The 19,183-nt window shown below is 47.7% G+C and overlaps 1 protein-coding gene across 1 annotated transcript in view; it reads left to right on the forward strand.

The window, feature by feature from the left end:
* The first annotated feature begins 1,434 nt into the window (after positions 1–1,434).
* Positions 1,435–19,183, forward strand: part of lipf (lipase, gastric) — a 77,080-nt gene continuing 59,331 nt past the window's right edge. The window contains exon 1 of the mRNA XM_070876897.1: positions 1,435–1,568. The gene's annotated coding sequence lies outside the window, so the exon portion shown is untranslated. The remainder of the gene's footprint in view (positions 1,569–19,183) is intronic.

Here is a 19,183-nt window from a genome sequence, read left to right on the forward strand (position 1 = left end):
GGTGCACACTGTAAGATACATACACAGAGAGCCCGGTGCACACTGTAAGATACATACACAGAGAGCCCGGTGCACACTTTAAGATGCTCACACACACACAGAGCCCGGTGCACAGTGTAAGATACATACACAGAGAGCCCGGTGCACACTTTAAGATGCTCACACACACACAGCCCGGTGCACAGTGTAAGATATATACACAGAGAGCCCGGTGCACACTTTAAGATGCTCACACACACACAGCCCGGTGCACAGTGTGAGACCCGCGCCCACACACACACAGTCCAGTGCACAGTGTAAGATACACACACACAGCCCAGTGCACAGTGTAAGATACACACACACACACACAGCCCAGTGCACACTGTAAGATGCTCACACACACACACAGCCCAGTGCACAGTGTAAGATACACACACACACCCCGGTGCACACTGTAAGATGCTCACTCACACACACACACACACACACACAGCCCAAGTGCACAGTGTAAGATACACACACACAGCCCGGTGCACAGTGTAAGATACACACACACAGCCCGGTGCACAGTGTAAGATACACACAGCCCGGTGCACAGTGTAAGATACACACACACAGCCCGGTGCACAGTGTAAGATACACACAGCCCGGTGCACAGTGTAAGATGCTCGCTCACACACAGCCCGGTGCACACTTTAAGATGCTCACACACACACAGAGCCCGGTGCACAGTGTAAGATGCTCGCTCACACACAGCCCGGTGCACACTGTAAGATACATACACAGAGAGCCCGGTGCACACTGTAAGATACATACACAGAGAGCCCGGTGCACACTTTAAGATGCTCACACACACACAGAGCCCGGTGCACAGTGTAAGATACATACACAGAGAGCCCGGTGCACACTTTAAGATGCTCACACACACACAGCCCGGTGCACAGTGTAAGATATATACAGAGAGAGCCCGGTGCACACTTTAAGATGCTCACACACACACACAGCCCAGTGCACAGTGTAAGATACACACACACACCCCGGTGCACACTGTAAGATGCTCACTCACACACACACACAGCCCAAGTGCACAGTGTAAGATACACACACACAGCCCGGTGCACAGTGTAAGATACACACACACAGCCCGGTGCACACTGTAAGATGCTCACACACACACACACCCCGGTGCACACTGTAAGATGCTCACTCACACACTGCACAGTGTAAGATACACACACACAGCCCGGTGCACAGTGTAAGATACACACACACAGCCCGGTGCACAGTGTAAGATACACACAGCCCGGTGCACACTGTAAGATACACACACGCAGCCACACACTGACCACGAGCTGTGACGCGCAACAGAGAGGAAGCCGGAGGTCCGTCGCTGATTGGCCGCGCCGGGGGCGTGACGCGGGATCGAGCGTGGGCGCGAGTGTAACAATGGCGGGAGCGGCGGGGCGCGCGCACTCGGCGGGGCCCGCGCGCCTGGTCCCGCCCTTTCCGCGCGGGAGCGTGTGTGAGTGTGAGTGTGAGTGCGAGCGAGCAACCGTTGGTCACAGTGGACAGCGCTCAACCCGCCGGTAAGTCTAAGCGTTGGGGGCCGCGGCCCTGCTCGGTGGGGAATGTGACTTCACAAAAAGGCGGCCGCTGGGCTTGGGGCGGTGTCCCTGAGGGAATGGACCGGGCCGGGCCGGGACCCGCCATTGATCGCCGGCCGCACCCCCCCCCCCCCCCCCCCCGGCGGGGCCACACTGAAGCATTGGCCCTCAAACATCGCCTTCTCCTCAGGTTGTGGCTTCAAGTCCCACTGCACACACACACTCCCGCACCCAGACCTCGGCTCACACTCCCACTGCGGTGCTGCGGGAGCGCCGCACTGTCGCAGGTGCCGCCTGTCGGATGAGACCTTAAACCGCCCCTCTCTCATGTGGATTAAAAGATCCCACTGGGGCACACAAATGATCAGCCATGATCATATTGCCTGGTCTGCTCCTGCACCTATTTCCTATGTTTCTATTGGAAGAAGAGCAGGGGGAGGGTCACCCTGGTGTTCTGGCCAATATTTACCCCTCCGTCAACAATCAGAAAAACAGGTTATCTGGTCATTATGCCATTGCTGTTTGTGGGACCTGATGTGCAAATTGGTTGCTGGGTTTCCTACATTATCGTCAATCATAGGCAGTCCTTCGAATCGAGGATGACTTGCTTCCACGTCGTAAAGTTCACCGGTGTTTCAATGAAGGACCGAATATTCCAGATCCCGAACTACATCCTGAAGGGTGGAAGATGCGTGTGTGTGTGGATTTTTTTTTTTTAAACGTGGGGTGGTCGTTGCACACCAGCCACCACACGGGCTTGACAGAGCGAGGTCTTGGTCCAGGCGCGAGGATTCTCCAAGACGAACTGGAGACCAGCTCTGCTGCACGGACCGAGTGCGCGCACGTGTCGCAGTGTGGGCTGAGGCCCGTGCTGTCCCCCTGGCTCCGAACTCGCGCCTCGCCTGGGCCCCGATCGCATCCCGCCACAGTCTCTCGCCGCTCCTGCTGCATCTGCCCACGCTCCACTCATCGGCTTTATGCAGCATGCAGCAGGCAGCAGTGAACTGACCGACAATCTCGGGAGTATTGCAAGTAGCCTCGGGAATGGTCCAGGAATCGGAAACCTTGTTTCAAGATGCCAATAGTCCTCTATTAGGCTGTGCGTCGCAATGTGCGACATGTTGTATCTGGCCAATATTTACCCCTCAGTCAACAATCAGAAAAACAGGTTATCTGGTTATTATGTCATTGCTGTTTGTGGGATCTTGTGTGCAAATTGGTTACTCTGTTTCCTACATTACAACAGTGACTACACTTCCAAAGCTGGTGGTCGTGAAGCACGCTATATAAATGCAAGTCTTTTTGAACCATACAGTACCATTGAGCTGTGAGCCAAACTGAACCCACGCCGCCATTGAGCCTGAACTGCGCTCTCATTGAACCATACCCAAACAACACTGCCATTGCACTATGAGCCAGAGCCACCCGGCAGAGCCATTAAGGTACAGCAGTTATCATGGATGACTTTAATCTACACATGGATTAGGCTGACCAAACTGGTAGCAATGCGGTGGAGGAGGATTTCCTGGAGTGTATTAGGGATGGTTTTCTCGACCAATATGTCGAGGAACCAACCAGGGAGCTGGCCATCCTCGACTGGGTGATGTGTAATGGGAAAGGACTAATTAGCAATCTTGTTGTGCGAGACCCCTTGGGGAAGAGTGACCATAACATGGTGGAATTCTTTATCAGGATGGAGAGTGACACAGTTAATTCAGAAACTAGGGTCCTGAACTAAAGGAAAAGTAACTTCGATGGTTTGAGGCGTGAATTGGCTAGAGTAGACTGGCAAATTATACTTAAAGGGTTGACGGTGGATAGGCAATGGCAAACATTTAAAGAACACATGGATGAACTTCAGTAATTATACATCCCTGTCTGGAGTAAAAATAAAACGGGGAAGGTGGCTCAATTGTGGCTAGCAAGGGAAATTAAGGATAGTGTTAAATCCAAGGAAGAGGCATATAAATTGGCCAGAAAAAGCAGCAAACCTGAGAACTGGGAGAAATTTAGAATTCAGCAGAGGAGGACAAAGGGTTAATTAAGAGGGGGAAAACAGTACGAGAAGAAGCTTGCTGGGAACATAAAAACTGACTGCAAAAGCTATATATATGTGAAGAGAAAAAGATTAGTGAAGACAAACGTAGGTCCCTTGCAGTCGGATTCAGGTGAATTTATAATGGGGAACAAAGAAATGGCAGACCAATTGAACAAATACTTTGGTTCTGTCTTCACGAAGGAAGACACAAATAACCTTCCGGAAGTATTAGGGAACCGAGGGCCTAGTGAGAAGGAGGAACTGAAGGATATCCTTATTAGGCGGGAAATTGTGTGAGGGAAATTGATGGGATTGAAGGCCGATAAATCCCCGGGGCCTGATAGTCTGCATCCCAGAGTACTTAAGGAAGTGGCCCTAGAAATAGTGGATGCATTGGTGATCATTTTGTAACAGTCTATGGATCTTGATCAGGACTGGAGGGCAGCTAATGTAACACCACTTTTTAAAAAAGGAGGGAGAGAGAAAGCGGGTATTTATAGACCAGTTAGCCTGACATCAGTGGTGGGTAAAATGTTGGAATCAATTATTAAGGATGAAATAGCAGCGCATTTGGAAAGCAGTGACAGGATCGGTCCAAGTCAGCATGGATTTATGAAGGGGAAATCATGCTTGACAAATCTTCAGGAATTTTTTGAGGATGTAGCTAGTAGAGTGGACAAGGAAGTACCAGTGGATGTGGTTTATTTAGACTTTCAAAAGGCTTTTGACAAGGTCCCACACAAGAGATTGGTATGCAAAATCAAAGCACATGGTATTGGGGGTAATATACTGACGTGGATAGACAACTGGTTGGCAGACAGGAAGCAGAGAGTCGGAATAAATGGGTCCTTTTCAGAATGGCAGGCAGTGACTAGTGGAGTGCCGCAGGGCTCAGTGCTGGGAGCCCAGCTCTTTACAATATACATCAATGATTTGGATGAAGGAATTGAATGTAATATCTCCAAGTTTGCAAATGACACTAAACTAGGTGGTGGTGTGAGCTGTGAGGGGGATGCTAAGAGGCTGTAGGGTGACTTGGACAGGTTAGGTGAGTGGGCAAATGCATGGCAGATGCAGTATAATGTAGATAAATGTGAGGTTTTCCACTTTGGGGGCAAAAACGCAAAGACAGAATATTATCTGAATGGTGGCAGATTAGGTAAAGGGGAGGTGCAATGAGACCTGGCAGTCACGGTTCATCAGTCATTGAAAGTTGGCATACAGGTACAGCAGGCGGTGAAGAAGGCAAATGGTATGTTAGCCTTCATTGCTAGGGGATTTGAGTATAGGAGCAGGGAAGTCTTATTGCAGTTGTACAGGACCTTGGTGAGGCCTCACCTGGAATATTGTGTTCCGTTTTGGTCTCCTAATCTGAGGAAGGACGTTCTTGCTATTATAAGAACATAAGAATTAGGAACAGGAGTAGGCCATCTAGCCCTTCGAGTCTGCTCTGCCATTCAACAAGATCATGGCTGATCTGGCCGTGGACTCAGCTCCACTTACCCACCTGCTCCCCATAACCCTTAATTCCCTTATTGGTTAAAAATCTATCTATCTGTGATTTGAATACATTCAATGAGCTAGCCTCAACTGCTCCCTTGGGCAGAGAATTCCACAGATTCACAACCCCCTGGGAGAAGAAATTCCTTCTCAACTCGGTTTTAAATTGGCTCCCCCGTATTGAGAGGCTGTGCCCCCTAGTTCTAGTCTCCCCGACCAGTGGAAACAATCTTTCTGCCTCTATCTTGTCTATCCCTTTCATTATTTTAAATGTTTCTATAAGATCACCCCTCATCCTTCTGAACTCCAACGAGTAAAGACCCAGTCTACTCAATCTATCATCATAAGGTAACCCCCTCATCTCCGGAATCGGCCTAGTGAATCGTCTTTGTACCCCCTCCAAAGCTAGTATATCCTTCCTTAAGTCAGGTGACCAAAACTGCACGCAGTACTCCAGGTGCGGCCTCACCAATACCCTGTACAGTTGCAGCAGGACCTCCCTGCTTTTGTACTCCATCCCTCTCGCAATGAAGGCCAACATTCCATTCGCCTTCCTGATTACCTGCTGCACCTGCAAACTAACTTTTTGGGGATTCATGCACAAGGACCCCCAGGTCCCTCTGCACCGCAGCATGTTGTAATTTCTCCCCATTCAAATAATATTCCCTTTTACTGTTTTTTTTTCCAAGGTGGATGATCTCACGCTTTCCGACATTGTATTACATCTGCCAAACCTTAGCCCATTTGCTTAACCTATCTAAATCTCCTTGCAGCCTCTCTGTGTCCTGTACACAACCCGCTTTCCCACTAATCTTTGTGTCATCTGCAAATTTTGTTACACTACACTCTGTCCCCTCTTCCAGGTCATCTATGTATATTGTAAACAGTCCCAGCACTGATCCCTGTGGCACACCACTAACCACCGATTTCCAACCCGAAAAGGACCCATTTATCCCGACTCTCTGCTTTCTGTTAGCCAACCAATTCTCTATCCATGCTAATACATTTCCTCTGACTCCGCGTACCTTTATCTTCTGCAGTAACCTTTTGTGTGGCACCTTATCGGATGCCTTTTGGAAATCTAAATACACCACATCCATCGGTACACCTCTATCCACCATGCTCGTTATATCCTCAAAGAATTTCAGTAAATTAGTTACACATGATTTCCCCTTCATGAATCCATGTTGCGTCTGCTTGATTGCACTATTCCTATCTAGATGTCCTGCTATTTCTTCCTTAATGATAGCTTCAAGCATTTTCCCCAGTACAGATGTTAAACTAACCGGCCTATAGTTACCTGCCTTTTGTCTGCCCCCTTTTTTAAACAGAGGCGTTACATTGGCTGCTTTCCAATCTGATGGTACCTCCCCAGAGTCCAGAGAATTTTGGTAGATTATAACGAATGCATCTGCTATAACTTCCGCCATCTCTTTTAATACCCTATTGTGGGAGTGCAGCGAAGGTTCACCAGACTGATTCCCGGGATGGCTGGACTGACATATGAGGAGAGACTGGATCAACTGGGCCTTTATACATTGGAGTTGAGAAGGATGAGAGGCGATCTCATAGAAACATACAAGATTCTAATGGGATGGGCAGGTTAGATGCAAGTAGATTGTTCCTGATGTTGGGGAAGTCCAGAACTAGGGGATACAGTCTTAGAATGAGGGATAGGCCATTTAGGACTGAGATGAGGAGAAACTTCTTCACTCAGAGAGTTGTTAACCTGTGGAATTCCTTGCCGCAGAGAGTTGTTGATGCCAGTTCATTGGATGTATTCAAGAGGAAGTTAGATATGGCCCTTACAGCTAAGGGGATCAAGGGGTATGGAGAGAAAGCAGGAAAGGGGTACTGAGGGAATGATCAGCCATGATCTTATTGAATGATGGTGCAGGCTCGAAGGGCCAAATGGCAAACTCCTGCACCGATTTTATATGTCTCTATTACACGGTGAAAATCCTTCAGCTTTTTAAGGGTAAAAGAACTACTTAAAATTACCATGACTGTCCATCAAGCGGCTAATGTTAATACAAAAGCAAAATGCTGCAGATGCTGGAATGTGAAATAAAAACAGAAAATGCTGGAAATCTCAGCGGGCCAGGCGACATCTGTGGAGAGAAAAACAGAGTTAACGTTTTGTGTTGACAACAGTTCTGACAAAGGGTTGTCAACCCGAAACGTTAACTCTGTTTTTCTCTTCACAGATGCTGCCCGATCCTCTGAGATTTCCAGCATGTTTTGTTTTTATTGCTAATGTTAATATTTAAGTATCAGCAGAACCCATGGTTTGTTTTATTAATTTTTATGTTCCAGAAAGTGTTCAATTTAAGTTGGATCTAGTGAAGTGGCCTTGACACCATATTTTGGTAAATTACACACAAGTACAAATGCCCATTAAAACTTTCAAATTATGGCTCTTAATACATATTTTAGTGCTTTAAATTTTAAGTTACATCACTAGATTACTTACCATAAAATGTTAAAACTGGTTTAGATATTGTATACAGATACGTTTGAAAGCTCTGATGAGTAGTTAATCAGTATATAGTATTCGGTGTAAATGTGACTAGACTTTCTGGAAGAAGAATTGTTTTCCCCCCAAAAAACTGTTGGATTTCATGAAGTTTAATTGTCAAATTGTGGGTGGTAAAAATGCAGGCAAAATATTAACCATTTGAACGCCAGTAAAGACTTTTCAAAGTTGTCCTCTCGGATTTGAGAACTGAGATTTTTTGTGTGCAATTATACCACTGGATAGGTGGGATTCATGGTCACACATTGAAATTGCAGTGTTGAGTTACGAACGGATCTGCAGTCAGATGAAATTTTTACATTTCTAATGATAGCAGAGAGCTGATAGTGTATTTAAGGTTTTTTCTAACTTCAAAGGGTTGCTCTCCTTAGAGCAGTGAAGGTTAAGGGGAGATTTGACAGAGGTGTTCAAAATCATGAAGGATTTTGATGAGTAAATCAGACAAAACTGTTTCCAGTGGCAGAAGGTTGGTAACCAGAGGACACAGATAAGAACCAAAAGGGAGATGAGATATTTTTTTACACAGTGAGTTGTTATGATCTGGAATGTACTACCTGAAAGGGTGGTGGAAGCAAATTCAATAGTAACTTTCAAAATGGAAATACTTGAAGAGGAAAATTTTTTCGGGCTTTGGGGAAAGGGCAGGGGAGTGGGACTAACCTGTAGGTCTTTCAAAGAGCCGGCACAATGGGCTGAATGGCCTCCCTCTGCTGTATCATACTATGATTCTAATTCAAGGTCTGAACTTTTCATTTATATTGCAAAATTTGACCCTTTACTATTGCACTGAAGTGTGAGGGCTTGTTGCTAGAAAAATGACAAACTGACACCAAGATTAGTGATTGGAAATTAGTTTTAATACTAATTTTTCATTAGCGCAATTTGAAAACTGCTTTGCATTGCAACAGGACCATAACTGTTCTTTCAGATTTCAGAGAAAATTTTCGACATTGCATTTTTTTCAACGTTAAAAAAATGATTTCTGGAAAGTGTATGCAGTCAGCATAAGGGATCACAGACTTTGGTTTTGTTCACATTGCATTCTTCTGATCATTGTGTTGAATTGTGGAGAAGTCGTCTAGAAATCTTTAGCATTAAATTTAGATTGTTTTATTGCTTTTGCACTTTGTAAATTTGCTCCTGATTTTTTAAAGTTAGGAAAAATGTCAGATAGTTTTCCAGTTTGTTGAGCAAGAATTAGCACAGGTTAACAGCAAATGCAAACAGTTTAACTGCTTCAGAGAGAAAACTGACGGGTACAGCATGATACGATTCAGTACGTATTTGACATGGTCGCTCAGCCAGCTCGGGAATGGAAGACCAGCAGGAAGAGCAGTGCAAGGAAGGTAGTGCAGGGGTCCCCTGCGGTCATCCCCCTGCAAAACAGATACACCGCTTTGGGTATTGTTGGGGGGGATGACTCATCAGGGGAGGGCAGCAGCAGCCAGGTTCATGGCACCGTGGGTGGCTCTGCTGCACAGGAGGGCAGGAAAAAGAGTGGGAGAGTGATAGTGATAGGGGACTCTATTGTAAGGGGAATAGATAGGAGTTTCTGCGGCCGCAACCGAGACTCCAGGATGGTATGTTGCCTCCCTGGTGCAAGGGTCAAGGATGTCTCGGAGCGGCTGCAGAGCATTCTGGAGAGGGAGGGTGGACAGCCAGTTGTCGTGGTACATGTAGGTACCAACAATATAGGTAAGAAGCGGGAAGAGGTCCTACAAGCTGAATTTAGGGAGCCAGGAGTTAAATTAAAAAGTAGGACCTCAAAGGTAGTAATCTCTGGATTGCTACCAGTGCCACGTGCTAATCAGAGTAGAGGAAGCAGGATAGTTAGAATGCAAGTGCTGCAAGAGGGAGGGATTCGAATTCCTGGGACATTGGAACCAGTTTTGGGGGAAGTGGGACCTGTACAAAAGGGACGGTCTGCACTTGGGCAGGACTGGAACTGATGTCCGAGAGGTAATATTTGCTAATGCAGTTCGGGAGTGTTTAAACTAATATGGCAGGTGGATGGGAACCTATGCAGCGAGATAGGGCGAAGTAATATGGAGTCAGAAACAGATGGTAGAAAGGTAAAAAGCAATAGTGGAAGGCCGAGTAAACAAAGGCAAGAAACAAAAAGGGCCACACTACATCATAATTCTAAAAGGACAAAGGGTATTAAAAAAACAAGCCTGAAGGCTTTGTGTCTTAATGCAAGGAGTATCCATAATAAGGTGGATGAATTAACTGTGCAAATAGATGTTAACGGATATGATGTGATTGGGATTACAGAGACGTGGCTCCAGGATGATCAAGGCTGGGAACTCAACATCCATGGGTATTCAACATTCAGGAAGGATAGAATAAAAGGAAAAGGAGGTGGGGTAGCATTGCTGGTTAAAGAGGCGATTAATGCAATAGTTAGGAAGGACATTAGCTTGGATGATGTGGAATCTATATGGTTAAAGCTGCAGAGCATCAAAGGGCAAAAAACGTTAGTGGGAGTTGTGTACAGACCTCCAAACAGTAGATGTTGGGGAGGGCATCAAACAGGAAATTAGCAGTGCATGCAATAAAGGTGCAGCAGTTATCATGGGTGACTTTAATATGCATATAGATTGGGCTAGCCAAACTGGAAGCAATACGGTGGAGGAGGATTTCCTGGAGTGCATAAGGGATGGTTTTCTTGACCAATATGTCGAGGAACCAACTAGGGGGGAGGCCATCTTAGACTGGGTGTTGTGTAATGAGAGAGGATTAATTAGCAATCTCGTTGTGGGAGGCCCCTTGGGGAAGAGTGACCATAATATGGTGGAATTCTACATTAGGATGGAGAAGGAAACAGTTAATTCAGAGACCATGGTCCAGAACTTAAAGAAGGGTAACTTTGAAGGTATGAGGCGTGAATTGGCTAAGATAGATTGGCGAATGATACTTAAGGGGTTGACTGTGGATGGGCAATGGCAGACATTTAGAGACCGCATGGATGAACTACAATAATTGTACATCCCTGTCTGGCGTAAAAATAAAAAAGGGAAGGTGGCTCAACCGTGGCTATCAAGGGAAATCAGGGATAGTATTAAAGCCAAGGAAGTGGCATACAAATTGGCCAGAAACAGCAGTGAACCTGGGGACTGGGAGAAATTTAGTACTCAGCAGAGGAGGACAAAGGGTTTGATTAGGGCAGGGAAAATAGAGTATGAGAGGAAGCTTGCAGGGAACATTAAGACTGACTGCAAAAGTTTCCATAGATATGTAAAGAGAAAAAGGTTAGTAAAGACAAACGTAGGTCCCCTGCAGTCAGAATCAGGGGAAGTCATAACGGGGAACAAAGAAATGACAGACCAATTGAACAAGTACTTTGGTTTGGTATTCACTAAGGAGGACACAAACAACCTTCCAGATATAAAAGGAGTCAGAGGGTCTAGTAAGAAGGAGGAACTGAGGGAAATCCTTATTAGTCGGGAAATTGTGTTGGGGAAATTGATGGGATTGAAGGCCGATAAATCCCCAGGGCCTGATGGACTGCATCCCAGAGTACTTAAGGAGGTGGCCTTGGAAATAGCGGATGCATTGACAGTCATTTTCCAACATTCCATAGACTCTGGATCAGTTCCTATGGAGTGGAGGGTAGCCAATGTAACCCCACTTTTTAAAAAAGGAGGGAGAGAGAAAACAGGGAATTATAGACTGGTCAGCCTGACCTCAGTAGTGGGTAAAATGATGGAATCAATTATTAAGGATGTCATAGCAGCGTATTTGGAAAGAGGTGACATGATAGGTCCAAGTCAGCATGGATTTGTGAAAGGGAAATCATGCTTGACAAATCTTCGGAATTTTTTGAGGATGTTTCCATTAGAGTGGACAAGGGAGAACCAGTTGATGTGGTATATTTGGACTTTCAGAAGGCTTTCGACAAGGTCCCACACAAGAGATTAATGTGCAAAGTTAAAGCACATGGGATTGGGGGTAGTGTGCTGACATGGATTGAGAACTGGTTGTCAGACAGGAAGCAAAGAATAGGAGTAAATGGGTATTTTTCAGAATGGCAGGCAGTGACTAGTGGGGTACCGCAAGGTTCTGTGCTGGGGCCCCAGCTGTTTACATTGTACATTAATGATTTAGACGAGGGGATTAAATGTAGCATCTCCAAATTTGCGGATGACGCTAAGTTGGGTGGCAGTGTGAGCTGCGAGGAGGATGCTATGAGGCTGCAGAGTGACTTGGATAGGTTAGGTGAGTGGGCAAATGCATGGCAGATGAAGTATAATGTGGATAAATGTGAGGTTATCCACTTTGGTGGTAAAAACAGAGAGACAGACTATTATCTGAATGGTGACAGATTAGGAAAAGGGGAGGTGCAACGAGACCTGGGTGTCATGGTACATCAGTCATTGAAGATTGGCATGTAGGTACAGCAGGCGGTTAAGAAAGCAAATGGCATGTTGGCCTTCATAGCGAGGGGATTTGAGTACAGGGGCAGGGAGGTGTTGCTACAGTTGTACAGGGCCTTGGTGAGGCCACACCTGGAGTATTGTGTATAGTTTTGGTCTCCTAACTTGAGGAAGGACATTCTTGCTATTGAGGGAGTGCAGCGAAGGTTCACCAGACTGATTCCTGGGATGGCGGGACTGACATATCAAGAAAGACTGGGTCAAGTGGGCTTGTATGCACTGGAGTTCAGAAGAATGAGAGGGGATCTCATAGAAACGTTTAAAATTCTGACTGGTTTAGACAGGTTAGATGCAGGAAGAATGTTCCCAATGTTGGGGAAGTCCAGAACCAAGGGTCACAGTCTAAGGATAAGGGGTAAGCCATTTAGGACCGAGATGAGGAGAAACTTCTTCACCCAGAGAGTGGTGAACCTGTGGAATTCTCTTCCACAGAAAGTTGTTGAGGCCAATTCACTAAATATTTTCAAAAAGGAGTTAGATGTCGTCCTTATACTAGAGGATCAAGGAGTATGGCGAGAAAGCAGGAATGGGGTACTGAAGTTGCATGTTCAGCCATGAATTCATTGAATGGTGGTGCAGGCTCGAAGGGCCGAATGGCCTACTCCTGCACCTATTTTCTATGTTTCTATCCTCACTGCCTGCAGTTTCAGAGGAACAAACCATCGATGTAGTCAATTTTTCCCCCTAATTTTCTCTCTTCCCTCTCTCCTGAAGGCATTGATTCCTTGTTGGGTACAGTTTCATGTGCTCCAGGCACACTGCGGTACTTTACCCAAGTGGCCGATTGTGTGCGCGTCTGGACACTGAGCGTCGGCAGGGGTATTTGATTATGTGAAGGACATCACAGCTGAGCTCAATCCTGCCCTCACCTAATGCCCATGCACGTGCTTACAGTCGGGGTTGGTGATCAGGAGTTATGGCAGATCTTTCCCCTCCCCAACCCTGGGGTACTGAGGCTAGTTGTAGCACCCCAGCTGAGAACAGTCAACTCTGCACAGACTGGAGATTAAACCAAGGCTGCTGGTCCGTATGGCTCAGCTACTTCTGCATGAACCAGCTCACCTATCGGGTCAAGCAATCAAATGTAGTCTTAATCTGTAGAAGTGAATGAACTGGGGTACATTCAGTAAATCACTAACCTTGAATGATACTAAATAAGTAAGTAATTAACTACTATTGTTTGGTTTCTTCAGATGTTTTTTTGTCTTTGATATCTCTTTGCTGACCCATTCCCAAGTATCATTACTGGTGAAAGTAACTTGTGTAATTTACTGAAAGGCAAATTAAAATCGACGGCAGCAGAGTCTCGGCCAAGGTCAGAGTTGAACATTGAGCTCTGGTTAATTGCCATCAGTAGTGGTTCACATTTAAACTGACTCCTAGTTCCAATGGACCATACATCAGTCAGGGGTTGCTCTCAAACTTGATAGATGATAACGAGAAGATAATAACATAAGAACAAAAGCAATAGGAGCAGCAGTAGGCCATTTGGCCCCTCGAGCCTGCTCCGCCATTCAATAAGATCATGGCTGATCTGATCATAGACTCAGCTCCACTTCCCTGCACGCTCCCCATAACCCTTCATTCCCTAATCGTTCGAAAATCTGTTTATCTTTGCCTTAAATATATTCATAGACCCAGCCTCCACAGCTCTCTGGGGCAGAGAATTCCAAAGATTCACGACCCTCTGAGAGAAGAAATTCCTCCTCATCTCGTTTTAAATGGGCGACCCCTTATTCTGAGACTATGCCCCCTAGTTCTAGATTCCCCCACGAGGGGAAACATCCTCTCTGCGTCTACCCTGTCAAGCCCCCTCATAATTTTAGATGTTTCAGTAAGATCATCTCTTACTCTTCTAAGCTCCAATGAGTATACAAGAAATAGGAGCAGGAGTAGACCATACGGCCCCTCGAGCCTGCTCCGCCATTTAATGCGATCACGGCTGATCCGATCATGGACTCAGGTCCACTTCCCTGCCCGCTCTCCATAACCCCTTATTCCCTTATCGTTTAAGAAACACTCTATTTCTGTCTTTAAATTTATTCAATGTCCCAGCTTCCACAGCTCTCTGAGGCAGCGAATTCCACAGATCCACAGTCCTCAGAAGAAATTTCTCCTCCTCTCAATTTTAAATGGGCGGCCCCTTATTCTAAGATTATGCCCTCCAGTTCTAGTTTCTCCTATCAGTGGAAACATCGAGCCCAAGTTTCGGGCTGCGCCTGAATGCCCATTTTTCGCGCCACAAAGTGCGCCTAAAAAAAAAATTCTCTGGCTCCCTGCAGGTCCTCTGGAGCTGGGCGCGGCGCAGTACGAGCTGTGGGGGGCGGAGCCAGTTCCCTGCGCTGAAAACAGTGCCGGGACCTTTGCACATGCGCGCTACAGTGGGCGCGCATGTGCAGTAGCTCCAGGCGCCCAAAACTGTGGGAGGAGCCCGAAGCACACAGCCCCTAGCCCTGGCCGAATGGCCTCACTGGGGCTGCGTGGATAAGACTCCTCCCACCCAACCCGCTCCACCCTCCCCCCCCCAGGCGACCTGACCTCCGCCCCCCCAGGACCTTCACGACCCCCCCCCCCCAATTCGAAATAAAGTAAATGAGTTGACGGCACAAATCATTACAAATGGGTATGATTTGGTAGCCATTACAGAAACATGGTTGCAGGGTGGCCAAGACTGGGAATTAAACATACAGGGGTATCTGACGATTCAGAAAGATAGACAAGAAGGGAAAGGAGGTGGGGTAGCTCTGTTAATAAAGGATGATATCAGGGCAGTTGTGAGGGATGATATTGGCTCCAATAAACAAAATGTTGAATCATTGTGGGTGGAGATTAGAGATAGTAAGGAGAAAAAGTCACTGGTCGGCGTAGTTTATAGGCCCCCAAATAATAACTTCACGGTGGGGCGGGCAATAATCAAGGGAATAATGGAGGCATGTGAAAAAGGAACGGCAGTAGTCATGGGGGATTTTAACCTACATATCGATTGGTCAAATCAAATCGCACGGGGTAGCCTGGAGGAGGAATTCATAGAATGCATACGGGATTGTTTCTTAGAACAGTATGTAACAGAACCTACAAGAGAGCAAGCCATCTTAGATCTGGTCCTGTGTAATGAGACAGGAAAAATAAACGATCTCCAAGAAAAAGATCCTCTCGGAATGAGTGATCACAGTATGGTTGAATTTGTAATACAGATTGAGGGTGAGGAAGTAGTGTCTCAAACGAGCGTACTATGCTTAAACAAAGGGGACTACAGTGGGATGAGGGCAGAGTTGGCTAAAGTAGACTAGAAACAAAGACTAAATGGTGGCACAATTGAGGAACAGTGGAGGACTTTTAAGGAGCTCTTTCATAGTGCGCAACAAAAATATATTCCAGTGAAAAAGAAGGGCGGCAAGAGAAGGGACAACCAGCCGTGGATAATAAAGGAGAGTATCAGATCAAAGACCAATGCGTATAAGGTGGCCAAAGTTAGTGGGAAACGAGAGGATTGGGAAAATTTTAAGCAACAGCAAAGAATGACTAAAAAAGCAATAAAAAAAGGGAAGATAGATTATGAAGGTAAACTTGCACAAAACATAAAAACAGGTAGTAAAAGCTTTTACAGATATATAAAATGGAAAAGAGTGACTAAAGTAAATGTTGGTCCCTTAGAAGATGAGAAGGGGGATTTAATAATGGGAAATGTGGAAATGGCTGAGACGTTAAACAATTATTTTGCTTCGGCCTTCACAGTGGAAGAAACAAAAACCATGCCAAAAATTGCAGGCCACAGGAATGTGGGAAGGGAGGACCTTGAGACAATCACTATCACTAGGGGGCTAGTGCTGGACAGGCTAATGGGACTCAAGGTAGACAAGTCCCCTGGTCCTGATGAAATGCACGCCAGGGTATTAAAAGAGATGGCGGAAGTTATAGCAGATGCATTGGTTATAATCAACCAAAATTCTCTGGACTCTGGGGAGGTACCAGCGGATTGGAATGCAGCTAATGTAACACCTCTGTTTAAAAAAGGGGGCAGGCAAAAGGCAGGTAACTATAGGCCGGTTAGTTTAACATCTGTAGTGGGGAAAATGCTTGAAGCTATCATTAAGGAAGAAATGGCGGGACATCTAGAAAGGAATAGTGCAATCAAGCAGACGCAGCATGGATTCATGAAGGGGAAATCATGTTTAACTAATTTACTGGAATTCTTTGAGGATATAACGAGCATGGTGGATAGAGGTGTACCGATGGATGTGGTGTATTTAGATTTCCAAAAGGCATTCGATAAGGTGCCACACAAAAGATTACTGCAGAAGATAAAGGTACGAGGCGTCAGAGGAAATGTATTGGCATGGATAGAGAATTGGCTGGCAAACAGAAAGCAGAGAGTCGGGATAAATGGGTCCTTTTCGGGTTGGAAATCGGTGGTTAGTGGTGTGCCACAGGGATCGGTGCTGGGACCACAACTGTTTACAATATACATAGATGACCTGGAAGAGGGGACAGAGTGTAGTGCAACAAAATTTGCAGATGACACTAAGATTAGTGGGAAAGTGGGTTGTGTAGAAGACTCAGAGAGGCTGCAAGGAGATTTGGATAGGTTAAGCGAATGGGCTAAGGTTTGGCAGATGTAATACAATGTCGGAAAGCGTGAGATCATCCACCTTGGAAAAAAAAACAGTAAAAGGGAATATTATTTGAATAGGGAGAAATTACAACATGCTGAGGTGCAGAGGGACCTGGGGGTCCTTGTGCATGAAACTCTTTTGGAGTTTATCTGTAAAACAAAACATTAAACCGTGCCACCCGACCTGGATGACACACCAGACATTTACAAGGCCCTTTTTTTTTCCTTTTATTTTGTGTTTTTCTTTTTTTGGGCTTTTTTTGGGCACTAAAATCAAATTTTTTCCCCAGTGCCCCCTATAAAAGGGAAGGGGGACACTAAAAGCACCGGCAATTGAAACAAATTAAACTTTAAAACGTAAAATCAAATTAAAATTTGGTTGCCGGGCGTGATGATGCACTCCAGTCCCTCCGGTGCCCACCTCTCGCGGAAGGCCGCGAGCGTACCGGTGGACACCGCGTGCTCCCATCTCCAAGGACACCCTGGACCGGATGTAAGAGCGGAAGAGAGGCAGGCAGTCAGGTTGAACGACCCCCTCGACCGCCCGCTGCCTGGACCGGCTGATGGCACCCTTGGCCGTGCCCAGGAGCAGTCCTACGAGGAGGCCCTCGGACCTACCCGCTCCCCTCCGCACAGGGTGCCCAAAGATCAGGAGAGTGGGACTGAAGTGCAGCCAGAATTTCAGGAGCAGCCCCTTCAAATAATGGAACAGGGGCTGCAACCTCGTGCACTCAATAAAAACATGGAACACGGACTCTTCCAGACCGCTGAAATTGCAGGCGGCCTGGGAGTCCGTGAACCGGCTTAAAAAATTATTGCACGGCACTGCTCCGTGCACCACCCTCCAGGCCAAGTCCCCGACGAATAGTGGGAGGACCCCTGCGTAGAGTGCCCTCCATCGGGGACCCCCGCCTCCTCCGGACGGCAAGATGGTACGCCATGGCGTGTCCGGACGGCAGGCGAGGATGGCAAAGTTGAGAGTGTGCAGGAGCAGCCCGTACAGGAAACCCCTCCGCGCGGAACTGAAAGGCACGGAGGGGATTTCCCTGAGGCGGCTCAAGTTGTGAGGCGCCGGCCCCCGAGGGAGGTTCCGGGGTTTGGCGCCGATGAGGAATTCTGTCCGGACGGGGGTCAGTTCGGACGGGATCTCCCCACGTGCTTGAGCCTCCTCGATGCACCTAACAGAGTCAGGGCCCAAAGCTGTTTTTAGCGACTCGATGGCTTCGGCCGCGCGGCGGACATCGGCTGAATTTAGGCGCCGCGCCAGCGTGCCTGGCGCCATCCAGCCCGCTCCTCCGCCATCGAGCAGGTCCCTGACCCTGGTCACCTCACCAGCCACAGACCGCCACATAAAACCTCGGTCGTGGAGGTACGGATTCCCGAGCAGCGGCTCCTGCAGGACAGCCGCCACTCCAGCCGGCGGAGAGCTGCGCTTGGTGGAGACTTTGTTCCAGACCCTGATGAGTTCCTTGTAAAAGACAGGCAGCTCCCGGAGGGCGGTCCTGACACCCCCAAGTTCACAAACAGGAGCTGCGTGTCGTAATTGAGGTCGCGCTGCTGGCGGAAGAAATACGTCGCCAGAGCACACCACCTCGGAGGGGGCTCGACGTAAAGGTATCTCTGCAGGGTCTGAAGACGGAAAGTCGCGAGCTGGGCGCTGACGCACACCAACGACTGACCGCCCTCCTCAAGCGGGAGACTCAAGACCGCGGCAGAGACCCAGTGCTTCCTGTTGTTCCAGAAGAAGTCCACCAGCTTCTTCTGTATCTTGGCGACAAACGCAGGGGGAGGGGTCAAAGTGACCAGCCGGTACCACAACATTGCGGCCACCAGCTGGTTTATGACTAGCACTCGACCCCTGTAGGACAGCACTTGGAGCAGTCCTGTCCAGCGCCCTAGGCGAGCGGCGACCTTGGCCTCCAGCTCCTGCCAGTTCGCCGGCCAGGCTCCCTCGTCGGGGCTAAGGTAGACTCCCAGATAGAGGAGATGGGTCGTGCTCCAGGCAAAAGGCCTGAGCTCCTCCGGCAGGGAGCCCACCTGCCACTGACCCACCAGGAGTCCGGAACATTTCTCCCAGTTGATTCTGGCGGAGGATGCGGCCGAGTAAATCTCTTGGCACTCACGCATCCTCCGCAGGTCAGCGGGATCCTCTACCGCGAGGAGCACGTCATCGGCGTAAGCTGAGAGGACGACCTCCACGCCCAGCCCTTGCAGAGCCAGTCCCGTCAACCTCGTCCGCAGGAGGCGCAGGAAAGGCTCCACGCAAACGGCGTATAACTGGCCGGACATGGGGCATCCCTGGCGCACCCCTCTCCTAAAGCGAAGGGGCGCCGTCAAGGACCCGTTAACCTTAATCAGACACTCCGCGGCGGCGTACAAAAGTCGGATCCGGGCGACGAAATGCGTCCCGAACCCGAAAGCGCGCAGAGTTCCGAGCAGATAGTCGTGATCCACCCTGTCGAACGCCTTCTCTTG

The sequence above is a fragment of the Pristiophorus japonicus genome, chromosome 3 (assembly GCF_044704955.1).
Source record: "Pristiophorus japonicus isolate sPriJap1 chromosome 3, sPriJap1.hap1, whole genome shotgun sequence".
NCBI classification, from domain to species: Eukaryota; Metazoa; Chordata; class Chondrichthyes; family Pristiophoridae; genus Pristiophorus; species Pristiophorus japonicus.